This window comes from Dermacentor silvarum, chromosome 4 (assembly GCF_013339745.2).
Source record: "Dermacentor silvarum isolate Dsil-2018 chromosome 4, BIME_Dsil_1.4, whole genome shotgun sequence".
Taxonomy (NCBI): Eukaryota; Metazoa; Arthropoda; class Arachnida; order Ixodida; family Ixodidae; genus Dermacentor; species Dermacentor silvarum.
In genome coordinates this window covers 148,351,319-148,366,460 of record NC_051157.2, presented here as the reverse complement: position 1 = coordinate 148,366,460, position 15,142 = coordinate 148,351,319, and the positions used below count along the sequence as shown (strand labels likewise).

Below are 15,142 nucleotides of genomic sequence, written 5' to 3'. Positions count from 1 at the left end.
ATCTTGGAATGTTGCAGTTACACATACCGGCCATAAATGTTACGTATATTTTGACTGTTTTCCTTCTCGGAACCTCGCGATTGCCTCAGGCAATGCTCACTCAGCAATAGACCTCGAGCAAAAACTGCTCGTCGCTTTGTCTGCTCACGCGCATGCGAAATGTGCAAGATGATGGTTGCTGCAATTCATTGTGTAGTGCTTCATATGTCAAAAAGAAAAGAAGAGTACAAAACATATGGCTGCAAATAGTTGCATTATACCCCACCATTTCAGTCTGTGCACCGTGGACGCGAGTGAGCTATCTATGCTGCCATGTCAATATATCTTCTATTTGCCCTGTGTTTGTTTTCAAACGTCCTAGGTGAGTAGGTGAATTTTTTTTTATTTCGGATAGCCACACTGTGCCTTCAGCTGAATCATTAAAATTTTATATCAGGTTGCTTTCAGCAACTAAATTATAACACCTTGCAGTGTTTAGCAACTACAATATAAGTTGATGATTTATTTATTTTGTACGCATCGCAGTCTGCTTGGGCGGGCTCCTATAGAGCGTCTTGCTTTTAGGAGACCATAAAAAAATTACATCACGTCAAACACCGATTTCCCTGTTATAATTAAAAAAGGACGAAGACCAGTTATGAGCAACCGTGAAAATAGCTTCACCAAGCTTTAACATAAAAGAAGCTATTATATTTTGTCATCTTGCGCCTTAAGATTCTGCTTAGGCTAGAACCTGCATGTAAGGTTATTAAGAAATAGCCATCTTTCAACCTACAAATGAATAGGTGGCATCGAAATTAAAATAGGTATTCAAGTTGTGTTGAACTGCAAGAAAAAATAGATAAGGATAGTTAACCGATATCGTGAACTTGGACATATTGTCATTTGCAAGTTTCATCACGCGAAGTTTGAGAGGGTTAATTCACGAAGTACCGGAGTTGTTATAATAAAATATACCAGATAAATTATCTAGATTTTTAGAATTGTGAGTTGGAGATGAGCATTACGATATTTCTGCCTATCAGTGTTCGAAAAGCGCACAGTTGCCCTTTTAAGTTTGAAAACTTCACTAGTTTAATCATTCTAGTTATTTCTGTTCGGAAAGAAAATTTGTGCAACTGCTGGTCTAGCATTTCATTTCTCTATTAAGCTGTAGCAAATTTATTAGACATTCGTTCATGAATTGACAAAAAGCTTTAGCGATTTCTGCAGGTGTGTTCATAAGTAAATACAACTTGTGTCTGATAAAAAGCCTCGATAACTAGCAAAATCGTTCCGACTAGCCAGACGGCATGTAAAAACAGTGTGCATACACCAAAGAAAAATTAGGCATGGCTTTGCTGTCGCAAACAAAAATGACCACCGGAGATGAGGGGAAGCCTCGGCAAAGTTGTGCAAAGCTAGGCGAAGAAGAGCGTGGTTTAGGAAAGCAGCTAGGATAAAAGCTAAGCAAAGTTGTAGCGGTCGGCTACGCCATAGCGCTACCTCGAGAAAGTACAGGGCGAGAAAGAAGCCCGCCGATGTGAGAGCGTGCCTGTTACAAGAGAGCGCTGATATAATTACCAACGTCATACCACGCGCGCTCGACGCGGCTGGGCATTGGCTCCGCTCCCGCTCAACTCCGCCCTGCCGCCTGTGCCACCGGTCCTTCTCTCCACTCAACTACCTCCTCTCTCCTTGCCACAGTCTCTTCCCTCTCGAGAGCTTTCCCTCTCGCTATACATTTGTGCCCCTCTCCCGACTTGGCTATGCTGCGAACATCGCTGCGCACGGACCAAGCTGGACTTTAACACTTCGGCTGTAAAATAAAATGGAACCAGGGCGTTAACCCGGGAACGACACCTGTCGCACGTGCTCATACGGCCGAAATAAGGTAACTTCACAAGCAGAAGTAGACGGACGCGCATCCTACTGGATGCGCATCCGTATAATTCTGATGTCGTTCAGAATAAACACACTTCTCTATTTGAAGTCATGTATAGTCCACAAGAAAAGCAGAAAGTTACCTATCAAGAAAGGGGTCAGGCAAGGAGACACAATCTCTCCAATGCTATTCACTGCATGCTTAGAAGTTTCAAGCTCTTAGACTGGTAAGGCTTAGGAGTGAGGATCAACGGCGAATATCTCAGCAACCTTCGGTTTGCAGATGACATTGTCCTATTCAGCAACAATGGAGACGAATTACAGCAAATGATTGAGGACCTTAATCGAGAAAGTGTAAGAATTGGGTTGAAGATGAATATGCAGAAGACAAAGATAATGTTCAATAGCCTGGCAAGGGAACAAGAATTCAGGATCGCCGATCAGCCTCTATAGAGTCTGTAAAGGAGTACGTTTATCTAAGTCAATCACTGACAGGGGACTCTGATCACGAGAAAGAAATTTACAGAAGAATAAAATTGGGCTGGAGTGCATACGGCAGGCATTGCCAAATCCTGACTGGGAGCTTACCACTGTCGCTGAAAAGAAAAGTGTACAATCATTGCATTCTACCGGTGCTAACATATGGGGCAGAAACTTGGAGGTTAACAAAGAAGCTCGAGATCAAGTTAAGGACCGCACAAAGAGCGATGGAACGAAAAATCTTAGGACTAATGTTAAGAGATAGGAAGAGAGCGGTGTGGATCAGAGAACAAACGGGGACAGCCGATATTCTAGTTGACATTAAGCTCAAGAAATGGAGCTGGGCAGGACATGTAATGCGCAGGATGGATAACCGGTGGGCCATTAGGATTACAGAATGGATACCAAGAGAAGGGAAGTGCAGTCGACGTCGGCAGAAAATGAGATGTGTTGATGAAGTTAGGAAATTTGCAGGCGCGAGTTCGAATACGCTAGAGCAAGACAGCGGTAATTGGAGATCGCAGGGAGAGGCCTTCGTCCTGCAGTGGACATAAAACATAGGGTGATGATGATACCGACGATGATGATGATGATGATAGTCATGAATTGGCGTAATTGCTTAAAGCACGTTGGAAAGTCTGTCGGTAGACAGGGGGTGTAAGCCAGGTATTGCCTTTCTGAGGCCCCTTATGCATGTTTGAAACTTTTGTACCACCAGTGTGCTACTCCACCTGTCGGCCCCCTTCTTTATTTTCGATATGTGTTTCCAAATCTATTTTTTCTTGTCCTTCCTCGTCGATATTGCATCAGATAGTGTAGTTCAATTTACGGTTGTTGCAATTTCAAGTGAGCTTCGCCCTGAATTCCCCTCGCATTTGGCCAGTGACACGGCTGGCATTTTTGCAACATTTCTCTTGTTTTTCCTGATTCTTTTTCGGCCTGCACTGTAGACGTTGCTATGCGCTGTAATACACGTCACTTTTCACGCTGCTGAAGCAGTCAATTCGTGTAAACGTATGTCTGTGCCACCGACTGTTCGCGTTCCTCCGCTAACGAATTGAATGCTTGGCGGCTCGCCGTGTGTCGTTGTGCTCAAGTTTCTGCGGGGTCATTTCGGTCGCTCGACGTTTCGCCGTGTCGTGCATCTGTTCCAAGCGCTATCCCGCTTGACAACAGCCTTGGCTGCGCAACGGCACCCTTCCACAGCTGCGCGATACTTCTTTCGTTCTTGAATCTCGTGATCATTCTTGGTCTCTTCGAAGTGATCTGCGCAAATGGCCGGAACACCCCTGCGCTCGCTTTGAGAAGTTGTGTAGGTTAATTACATATCGCGCAGAGCCACACGCATGCTCACAATACTAATCGTAACGAGATATATGGAGGTTTCGCTAATAAGACGTACCTTGTATCTGCGTCCCATCGGGATTGCCTGCATCACATTATGAACACCCATTTAAATACAGTGCAATATTCGCCTATCTGAAACCGTAAGAAAATTTGCAAGTAGACAAAAATTTGTACCTGTTTCACATGCACAATTTGTCTTTCCCAAGCTCTAAGGCTGCTCAAAGTAAAATTCACCGGACAGGCACATATGGAGGCCCCATGTGTGCATGGCGTTCTCGAGCTCTTAACTGTTTTGCATGCAAACGGTCTCTTCAGTTGCCATATGAAGAACGTCGTTTCAGAAAACTGGTATTATTGCCAGGAGAAATCATTCGAACAACAAATGGTCAAATAAATTATATTTCGGGAATTCGTTTTGCCAGAAACACGATCTCGTTATGAGGCACGCCATAGTGGGGGGAGGGGGAAGACCTTCAATGAAGTTCGGCCATCTGCATGGTACACGAGCACTTTTGCGTTCCGCGCTCATCGAAATTCGGCCACCAAGGCGAGGACTGAACATGCGAAATCGGGTTAAGCAACGCACTTTTATAGCCACTGAGCTCCCGTGGCAGATTCCAGATGTCAATTCCAGTATCCTTAACAAACCGTCATTGTCATACTACATATAAAAGGTATTCAGAAATGTGTTAGTGTTTCCTGGTTAATTGACGGCTGAATCCGGAGCTAACATAAAGTATGTTACTGTGACGAACGTTAGCTTACAACGTATTGCAGAAAAATGATCCGCCTGAAAAACTGACTTCCTAAGAAATATGCTGTTGAGTACATCGACGTTAAAAGTTATGACAGGGAAGATAAAACGCCATCTATTAATTAAATATATCCCGTTGCAATGTTTTTGAACGATCGAATAAAAGACAAGCTGAATTTCAACGCCTTTACCCTTGTAAATCATGCATCGACCTTATAGGCACTAAAGCGCGTTCTCGTGTTCCTATACCTATATCAATCTGAAAGTAAGAGAAAAATGTATGCCACACGAGTCGGAAAACGAACAATTTAAGAAAAGTCGAGCATCAGCAGGCAGTAACATTGCACACGGGATCGTGAATTCTTAGCGTGATAATCGGCTAGCTCAAGAAACTATGCTACAATATTCTACCGTTCTAGTGGTTTTTTTACAAAGTTTTATGTTCCGCCTATTTTTTTTCCATCTTCACGCAATAACAAGTTTACGCGAGCTGTATTTGAAAACAAACATTGCGCTCAAAATATGAAATTCTTCTTGTAATGGGTATTCCAGTGGGGTAAACTTCTTCCTGGTAGTTAACAATGGTCAGATCAATATAGTTAACGCAGAAACAGAGACCATCGGAGGCACTAAATTATATGCAAAGTTTTGTGCCTGTTTTTTTTTTTTTTTTGCCTTCGTTGTTGCTAGGGGTAGCTTGCTTTGATAGTGCCTTTTCCTATAAAGCTAGATCACGAACGCAAGACCGAGAAACGCGCAGCTATGGCTGAAGCCCGAAGTGTGCTCTTTTGTGCGCCTTTCAATAATAGCATGGGCCGTTTTACTCTTGTTTTTTTCTTTCTGCAGCATTGCGCATGCTGTATTACAAGCACCATTATTTCATCGGAACAGGTAAAAAAACTTTTTTGAAGGCGTAAGGTAACGTTTCTTCACAATACTCTCTCCAGACGTAATTTTCATGTATGCAATGTATGCCTCTGCCAAGATCTGACAGCCCATAACTTTCAGAAGCACCTAAAGCTTTGCAAGTGTTCCATAACTTACTGTGATGTGGACAAAAAATATACAGTGCTCTTTGTACTGAGAGGAGGCATTCTGATATGAGCTGTAATGTTAACATGCACAACGTGTATTGCTGAAACAATATCAACACACAATGGCTACACCAAGAAGCTTGAATTGAGATCGCCAGCTGAAATGTGGTCTTTAACTTCAGGTCCTCAAAAATTTTTGCAATCCTCAAAGGAGGTCGTCAAATCTGTAACGGCCGCCTTCTCCGCCCCTACTTTATTCTAGTCACATTAACAGGAATGGTACACGCCTACAGCATTTGAAATTAATCTATCAGTTTGACGTAGAGCAGCTTCTATAAACTTCACAGAGGATTTTCTTCCAGCACGATTGCGCACTACCTGATCTTACCGCTCATGTAGGCTCTTCCGTGATCAAACCGCTACCCGCATAAGTGTACAGCACAAAGCAGAGCAGCCGCTTGTCCGCAAAAGCTCTCAGATTTCTGAAGTTCACTTTCATTGCACTATGTGACAAGAACGTTCGGAAACTGATTCTACAAGCATCTATGATTTTAAGCAACCTGTCAAGATTTTTTGAGAACATTCCATGAAAGATAGTTCTGCGTTTTGTCGGCACAATAAGAAACGACTTTGTTCTCAATTTTGATAGAGAAAAACACTAAACATTTATTGTGACCATGCATGTCAGGGCACTAAATCTTCAAGGTTAAGAATGACACGACACAAAATACATGGACATTCAGTGACGGGACTAGTGCAACCTTGCAACTACGCCTCAGTGGTCCAGTAAGAGTGTTGTGCATAGCAGTACGCACTGAGCAAGTCGTAGCGAAGTCGTACTTGCCGCCATAGCTCCGCGTTGAGAATCTCCCAAATTCACTTTACGTGGCCGGGGGATGGCTTGAGGGGCAAGAACAGCATGAGGACTTCTAGATGCAAAATACTTTTCGTCAAGCAAAAGCATCAGAACTTTGCACGGCATGTAGAAAGGGCGATATGACTCACAAGTATTGAAGCTTGGCCAATGGTTACGCAACATATAACGGGGATCACTGTAGAAGAAATATAATTGATTAAATGCGTGCGTGCTGTTCAGAGGTGGGCTGATGCCCTCATTTTTTGTTTTCTTCGCTCCCCCTTTAGTCCGCAAGTACCCCCCCCCTCAAAAGGCTATCCACCCTTCCTCACCCTCACACTCAGAAGGCTGCCATCCTTCTGTTATTTTCCGTTTTCTACAATTTCAAATCAACCATTTGCTCGACCAGCGGGCTTAGTTTACAACACTGATTGTCTAGTGTCATTCTTATTGTCAAAGCGTGACATACTGCTTTGCTTTTAGGTGGTTTACCATAGGTCAGCAAAATAAACATACCTCACTCAGACTCACTAACAAATTATATTTTTGGTCAGAGCTCACTTGGACTAAGACTCGCCGAAATTTTGCTCAGCTGGAATCCCTCGGACTCAAACTAATCGGAACTATACTCAATACTCAGTCAGGCTCACTCGGATTCAAAGTCACCAAATTTAGATTGAGCTGGGCTCACTCGGAATGAGACTAACGAAAACTGTGCTCCGCCGGGCTGACTCGGACTCAGAATCCCGAAAATTTTACTCAGCCAGCAACGGAAAGCCACATTACGTTATTCACTGGTAACGGCTCCCCCGTTCCGCGGGTGGACGCTATCAGGGTCCTAGGAATGTTTATCCAGTCTAACGGGGTCAATGGAGCCGCCGTCAAACGCATTTGTTCCAAGACTGAAAGCGCCCTCAGGGTGATCCGAAGAATGGCCAACAGGTACCGCGGAATCAGGGAGGACAATCTGATCCGGATTATCCACGCATTCGTGCTATGCCACCTCGCTTATTCGGCGGCAATGCACAACTGGCTCGTGTCGGAGCGCAACAAGATCAATGCCCTAATCAGAAGAGTATTCAAGCTTGCCCTTGTCCTTCCCGTCTGAACGCATACAGAACACCTCCTCAAGCTGGGAATCCACAACACGTTCGAAGAAATCGTTGAAGCCCGAGAGTTCTCTCAGTTTGTCAGACTCTCCGGCACCCCAGCGGGCCGAGCCATACTGGGCATGCTGCGACGCAACCCCACTGTCGTTGGTTCCGACGCTGTGAAGCTGCACAACAACGTAAGATCCAGTATTTCCATACACCGGATGCCACGCAATATGCATCCTACCTACAACGAAGGACGAAGATGAGCCAGGGTAAAGATCTGCTCGCCAATGCCCGCTTGAACAAGGATCGAACATGCTTCGTGGACGCTGCTTCGTGCGCTCAAGAAGAAGCCTTCTCCGCAGTGGTCATCGACTGTGATTCCAAAATCATCAGCTGCGTCACCACCCGCACTTCTAGTTTCAGCGTTGCAGAACAGGTTGCCATTGCTCTTGTTTTGACGTACGGTGTACATGATACGATTTATTCGGACTCGAAGACCGCTATCAGGGTCTTTCAGATGGGAATGGTCGCACCCCAGGCCCTACGTATCATTCAAAATGTGAAAGACATCAAACATCACTCATTGGCCTGGTTCCCTGCACACCTTACAACCATTGAGGGTGCCTCGCTCAACCCCAACGAGGAGGCACACTCGGCTGCACGAGGTTTGACTGACCATGCGCCGGGTAACGCGTCCTCTCCTGGGCGACCCGAGCCTCTCTGCTCGTACAACGAGATCTGCAAACACAATTACCTATCAAGAAGACTCCTGCCTCTGCCGCACTCCTCTATGTGCAGGGCCCAGGCGGTCGCTCTCAGACTTCTAGAAACACGCACTTACCCGAGCCCTGCGGCACTTCACACAATGTACCCCGAACGTTTCCCAAGCCCGGACTGCCCCATGTGTGGTGGTTATGCGGACTTCGAGCATGTCCTGTGGGGCTGCGTCTCTGCCGGTCCCTCCTTTCACCCAAGAGGAAATGATCAAGGAAATGATCACCACCCAGGATCAGACCTCTCAAATCCTGGCAGTCCAGAGGGCCCGCGAGAGGGCCGTCCGGTTTGACCTGATGGTCCCCGAGTGGGCCTAGCCAGGTGACGTTTAGTTTATTTGCGTCTTTTGTGGACCGATTAAAGTTGTTTAACTCACTCACTCACTCAGCCGGGCTAACTCGGGCTCAGAGTCACCAGAATTCGGCTCAGCCGTGAGTACTTGGACTCGACCGCACTAAAATTGTACTAAGCCGGGTTCACTCGGACAAACTCAACTGTACCCAGAAAGGTCTTCTTGGCCGACAGTTCTTATGAACTCAGACTTTCTCTTATGTTGAACATATCAATGACAAAAATACCTTCATACCACGCTAATATATAGGCAATTCAGTAGGATTATAAATAATAATTATTTAGAAAATAGTATGCACGTTTCATTAATATACAAGAAATTTCATTTTTTTTCTTGTTCATCAAGGTGTCTTATAAGAACCAAATGACTATAACACTCGAGCAATTGTGAGGGCTGGATTTATTACAGCGAAGCTGCTTATGGCTAGGGTTCCGTGTATTTTTTCGTGTGTGTAAGCAAAAACTGAGGTTCCGCGCGAACGCGCTCGTCGTCTTCTTCCACAGCTAGGTCGTCAGCGTGAACGCGCTCGTGCCTCTTTCTAAACAGTCTAAATCGCGCGTTCATCGCCGTCTTCATCCACAAGTTGCTCCTCGGCATTCCGCGGATATGCATATTGATTAGGTCAGTAATGAATAGGCACCATTTTCAGGATTAGTAGACTCCTAGGTAGATAATAAAGGTTTCTCAAAGATTTGCCACTCTGCGATCCGCGTCGGCCACGTCTACGTTCACACCGCCCTCTCTTTGTATGCGTTCCAAGCCCTTGCGTATCTAGTTTCCTTTCCTTCCGCTCTCCGGTGGTGGGGGTATATAAACAAGCCAGAAAGACAAGTTTTCGTTTTGTATCTTGAATTTCACTTCTCTTCTGTCGTCATAATGAGGAGGCCGCATACTGTCAGGACACCCGAGGAGCAACGAGCCCGAGAAGAGTGACGGCGAGAACAGATGCGAGAGTGCAATCGGTGCCGGCGGGCCGCAAACAACAATTGTCCACCAATCAAGACAGTAAATGTGTGTGCTAACCTTTCGTCACGATGACTACCGATCAAGACAGTAAATGTGTTTGTGCCTTTCTCCAAAATTCTGTGTCATGTCCGTGTCGTGTGCTAAACAGCTTCGCTGGTCATCAGCCATCCCCGAGTCGTCATTCTACAGTCATCACTCCTGCTTCGTCATTAAATTCTCATCATGCCGACAGCGTCACGCCATTGTCGTCATACAGTCTTCGTGATACAGTCGACGTCGAACCATACTCATCATACAGTCCTCGTCAGCCCATTGCATTCACACCATTGTCATGGCAATCGTCGTCATTATCTCGTCATCACACAGTCGCCGTCATACATTCGTTGTCATACCATCGTCGTGATGCCGCGGTGGTCGGTTCATCGTCGTCATTCTGACTCCGCAATCTGAACCATGTGTTGTGGGAGTGTGAAGCCATCGGCTCCGCCTTCAGCGAGGATAGGTGGGCTGCGCTTTTGGGCAGCCCCGACCTCAACGACCAAACCCTAGCCGTCCAGAGTGCCCGCGATCGGGCCGTCAAGCTCGGCTAGCCGGTACCTACGTGGGACTAGCCGGGTGGCGCGGGGTCTCCCCTGCGGATTCTCTGGACCTCAATAAAGTTATTTCACTCATTCACCCCACTGTGGGACTCCGTGTATGCGAAGCCTTCACGAGCCAGCAAGGCCAAATGGCGCATTACAACATGAGACGCGCCGCAGATTTCAGTGACGGACGCGTCCCTCAGCCCCATTGCAGAGAAACAGAAACATTTTGTCAGCATTAAAACGCATTGAATCGCAAGCCACTATCTTCATTGTTAGCTAGAAGATGTGGCCTCTCAATTTTATTGCGATAGCAATTATATGGACACTCCAAAGCGTATTTCTGCCGTCGCCGTCGTCGTCGCCGTGAGGCTCCGTAGGACGTGAACGGCGATGAAATTGTCGCCGCGCTCCGGGCGCTGTATGTGCGAGGGAAAGGGCGTGAGGGACGCGCGCTTTCACGGGCAGCGAACGCACGTCGGAGAGCAAACGCGCGTTCTGCACCGTGCTCCCTGAAGGGCTGTAGAATTAATCGTATCTTTCCTCCTTTCCATATGTAGAGATGATGATGATAAAAAAGTTGCAGTGGCTTAGCTCGGCTATGCCAGGATATACGTAGCGTTAGCAAAGGTTCAGCTGATTATTCTTAGCTTTCCTGGTTGTCTAGATTGTCAAGGATTAGCTTGATTGTCATGCTTACTGCTGCTCCAATGACACACACGCGGTATACGTATTATGTGGCACATGTATATTTATTTTTGCTCAACGTCACGTTGCTTCTCTATTGCCACAAAGACGGCTCGGTGATCAGTGAAGTAACACGCTGCCGTCTCTATGGCCCCAACACAGTATTTGCAGTTGTCTGTCTGTCTCTGATAGACAAGATCAATGGTGCTTCCCCATTGGGTCGTCTGTGGAGTTGGAAGACTGGCTAAGTCGAGGTTAAACTTGTCCTTCAAAGGAACACAAAGAGAGTCTGGAGCACGATTGAAGTCTCCAGCCACCACACACAGTTCACTTGCCGCCCGACTAGGTATACACGTAGCCACTACGTCTATAGTGTCTTTAACGGAACTGTTCGGTGGCACATACACGGCTTCGATTATCACACCACTTTCGTCAAGCTGAACGGCACAGGCTTCACCCTTAGGCACCGCTACGTTTGGCAGTTCACTGGCAGCAATCCCATTCCTGACATAGATGCAGACTCCCGAGCTTCTGGTAGCATCAACACGACTGGCATAATCATTTGCGCTCTCCTTCTCCATGGCTATACCACACTGGCAAACGCCAGTCAGAAGCGCAGCGGCTCCAGCGCAGTGTCAGACGGCGACTACACAGCGAGCGCGCGCCGGCGCAAGTGCGTCTACCACGGCTACGACGTCACTCCTCTGGAATGCGCAGACCGGCGGCGGTGAGCCGCGCGCCGCGGCGGCGGAGTGCGCGAGAGGTGCCCGCTCCGGTGCGCAAGCCGTGTGACATCACTGATCCTTGCGCATGCGCAGCACTGCTCTTGATGTGCCGCGCGAAACGGGCTTGGCTAGGCCAGTGTAGCTAACGCTATAAAATCTGTTATTAAAGAATTGGCGCGTATCTGCGTGCTTCGCTGCAAATGTCGGCGAAAGACGACAGTCTTCTACCGGCCGTACTACATGAGTGCTGGTCTGATCCGCGGCCACCCGTGATGCTGTTCTCGTACCATTTACGTCCTGGCATGATAAATGCAATGGAGGTTTGTTTGAACAGATTTCATTTTACCGCATTATTTCATCAAGCGGCCATTTATGTTTTGCCCTGCCTCAGACAGCACTTCCTTTATGTTGAATCGGCCACATCTGGCTGGCAATGATAAAATTGAGGAGGCGCTGCGTGAGACATGGACGCCATCTGGCAATACATCGGGAAACATGAGCTTGTGCAGAGGGTTTCCTTCCTCCATGGCAGAGGGCGCTCGTCGGCGCGCAGTCGGGGAACGTCGTTCGTCGGCGCCCATAGCATGGCATTTTCAGCGCAGCTTAAGAAACTAGGGTCTTTAGAGTTACGTATATATGTATTTTCTATTAAAGGAACACACCTCCTAATACTTACCTAGTGATGTTGCGCCTCAGATATGCGTAATATTTACTTTGTGATCGATAGCGTTCACAAGTATGAACAGCCGTACCAGTTTAAGTAGTGTGGGCGGTAAGTAAGTGGTCCAACTTTGGCCGGGTGGCTGAATCGGGTGACAGACAGACAGACAGACAGACCAAATTTTCAGCGTTTAAGTTCCCCAAGAAAGACTATCGTCTTTAAAATAAGAAAGTAAACCTTGGGTTACGCGAAGACATGGTCAGGTCCCTAGGCGGGACACCGTTGGCAAAAGCCGCTGCCCGTGCTCTTTCGATGAGGGCTCGTTGCTCCTCGAGGTGCGAGCTAGACAGGGCCGCCTCCCAGTCCTCCCATGTTGGCTGATTTATTATGGCAATACTGTTATTTTTCTGACAAGCCCATACCATATGGTATAAGTCTGCCTCTTGGCCACAAAATTTGCACTGCGCCGAAAAAGACTCGGGCTCTATGGCGTGAAGCCTAGATGAATTATTTAATGACACAGTGTCTGTCTCTCGAGGCGCAGATGCTGTACCATCTCTGAGAGCAAACGCGACTTTTTTCGTCGCGCGAAAGGCTGTGGGGGGGACGGGAGGAAAGGAGGGGAGGCGACGTTTAGCTGGGGCACCAAATGCGCATTTCTATAAAAACGCCGCGCACGTCCGGTGCGAACGCGGGCAACACGGCGACGGCGTCGACAACAGTTCTGCGTGTTGCTGGTGCTGCTGCATGTCCAAGTTTATACAGCTGATAAAACTACTATCCTCACTCCGTGTAGCTCTCTACTAATTTGCTATCGCAATTGATGCTTCGCCTTTCGGGTGAAATTGCGACAATTTCTTCTCATTAATCGTTCTGCTCGCTCTCTCTCTCTCTGTGTCACCTAGTTTACGAATGCATGAAGGGGCCGTACATGTTTTATTTTTAATAATTGTGATTTGTATGCGGTATTATAATATACATCCGAATCAGACAGATTCTGATGTGCCTACGTAGCCCAAATGTTTCATTTATTAAGATAGCAATTATATAGACACTCAAGGCGCATTTCTGCCGTTGCCGTCGCCGTGAGGTTCCGTATAAAGCCCAACGGTGATAAAGTCGTCGTCGCTAGCCGCATGCTGTATGTGAGAGTGAAAGTGTGCGAGGGGAGTCAACGATCGCAGCTCAATCTGGCGTGAGCGAGGGAGGAAGGCGGAGAGCAAGCGCGACGTTTTCCGTCGCGCGAAAGGCTGTGAGGGGATGGGAGGGAGGAAGCAGGGGTCACACTGTGCTCCGGCACCAACTACGTATTTCGCGGCCGGGCGCAAGGGAAAACTGCCGATTGCGACTCAATCTGGCGCGCGAAAGGAGGAAGCGCGGAAGGGAGGGGTGCAGCTTCTACACAACCAGCAACTGCGTAGTTCGCGTCGGCGCGCGCGGTCGCACGCGCCGCATCTTGAACGCGATCTGTAGACGGCTCATGCCTTTGTGCGCGCTGTGTTTTCGCCGCTCAGTTTTCGTTGAAGCGATAGACAGCACGAAGGTCACTTCGCTAGGTGCTGCTCCCGCACTTGCTCACGCCAGTGTTTTAACAGTGATCGTTTAACAGTGATCGAGTGTGATGTGTTCATGTTTGCTTGTACGCGCCGACACCATTCTTGTTAATTCAGGTAGTAATCCATGTTTACAAGTTTTTACGACCGATAAAGCTACTATCCTTACATCGTATAGCCATAGAGAAAGAAATTCAACAAGAGGGGACACTCGGCGAAAGCTGGCAACAGGAAACATGTCACGCTAGCGTTCACATCAGCCGATAGCTGCCGTGAGAATCGAAATAAAAGAGTCTGAAGTGAAGTTAACACGCATCGTTTTATCTATTTTTTATTCTTATTGCGCTGAAACTAAAAAGTTTTGCGTTTAAATGAACTTATACTTTGCGACTCATTTTTCTTGCGTTGCCTAGCGACAGGCCAATGACGTGCCAGATACATGCGTAATGCGTCAGACACCACCGAAGCGAGCGAGGCTGGCTGCGCATGTGAGCGTTCACCTGTTCGGTGACCGTCTTCTTCTTTATTTTTGGAAGTAGCCTAGTTTGTTGGGCTCCCAGCGCATTCGTGCGTTTCTTCTGTACTTCTACATGGCACCACGGCATTATTGGACTACGGCAAGGTGAGAATTTTCTTTGACAGTCTGCGACGCATTTCAAGCATTTAGGCTCATGGCACGGAGCAGTGATTTGTAACGCAATTAGCAAAAACAGCTCGGGCGTCTTGGCGTACGTAATTGCATTTAATGAATCGTAGTGGGACATGTTTGCGACGCTTTCTATGGGCCCAAACATTATTGTCTTATATTTCAGTAGTTTGAGGCCCGCTCGCCGCACCGGGTGTTGTGACGCAGTTGACGAAAAGCAGCTCGGCCGTGGTAACAAAGTTAGTTTGGCGTGTACTGAATCTTATGGTATCTTCGACTGGTCGCCTCGGAGCGCTCTAGATTGCTCTGGCGAGCGGCGTTGTCTTCGGCTGGTTGAAAGAGAGTGCGCGCCTTGCGTTCGGCTGGTTCTTTTCGATCGCTCTCCTCCCGCGTCGAGCGCTCTGAGGCGCTACGCGCCCTGTCGTCGGAGCAGTCGTCGAGATGAGAGCGTTTCCAGCCACGTCATCACAGCACAGCGTCGCCGTTCTTGGCGACGGACCACCTTAGCCTAGGCAACTTAGGCCACAGCATGCTGGCGGCTCAACGAACAGTCGTCCCACCGGCGCGTCCGCCGGTTTAGCGTTGGATAGGCGAAACATCGGACGTTAGCAGTAGTCACGTGGTTTCGCATCTGCCATTTCCTCCTCCGAGAGCGATTCACACGTTCGGCTTGCGCGCTTGTCCTCTACCTCTGAGTTCGGGGAACGCCGGATCTGCACGACTTTGCTTCGGGGGATGGATGCGACCAGTCGAAGATACCATTAGT

The 15,142-nt window shown here is 47.6% G+C and overlaps 1 long non-coding RNA gene across 1 annotated transcript in view; it reads left to right on the top strand.

The window, feature by feature from the left end:
• The first annotated feature begins 282 nt into the window (after window positions 1-282).
• Window positions 283-15,142, top strand: part of LOC125944810 (uncharacterized) — a 33,216-nt gene continuing 18,356 nt past the window's right edge. The window contains exon 1 of the long non-coding RNA XR_007466519.1: window positions 283-361. This is a non-coding gene — a long non-coding RNA (uncharacterized LOC125944810). The remainder of the gene's footprint in view (window positions 362-15,142) is intronic.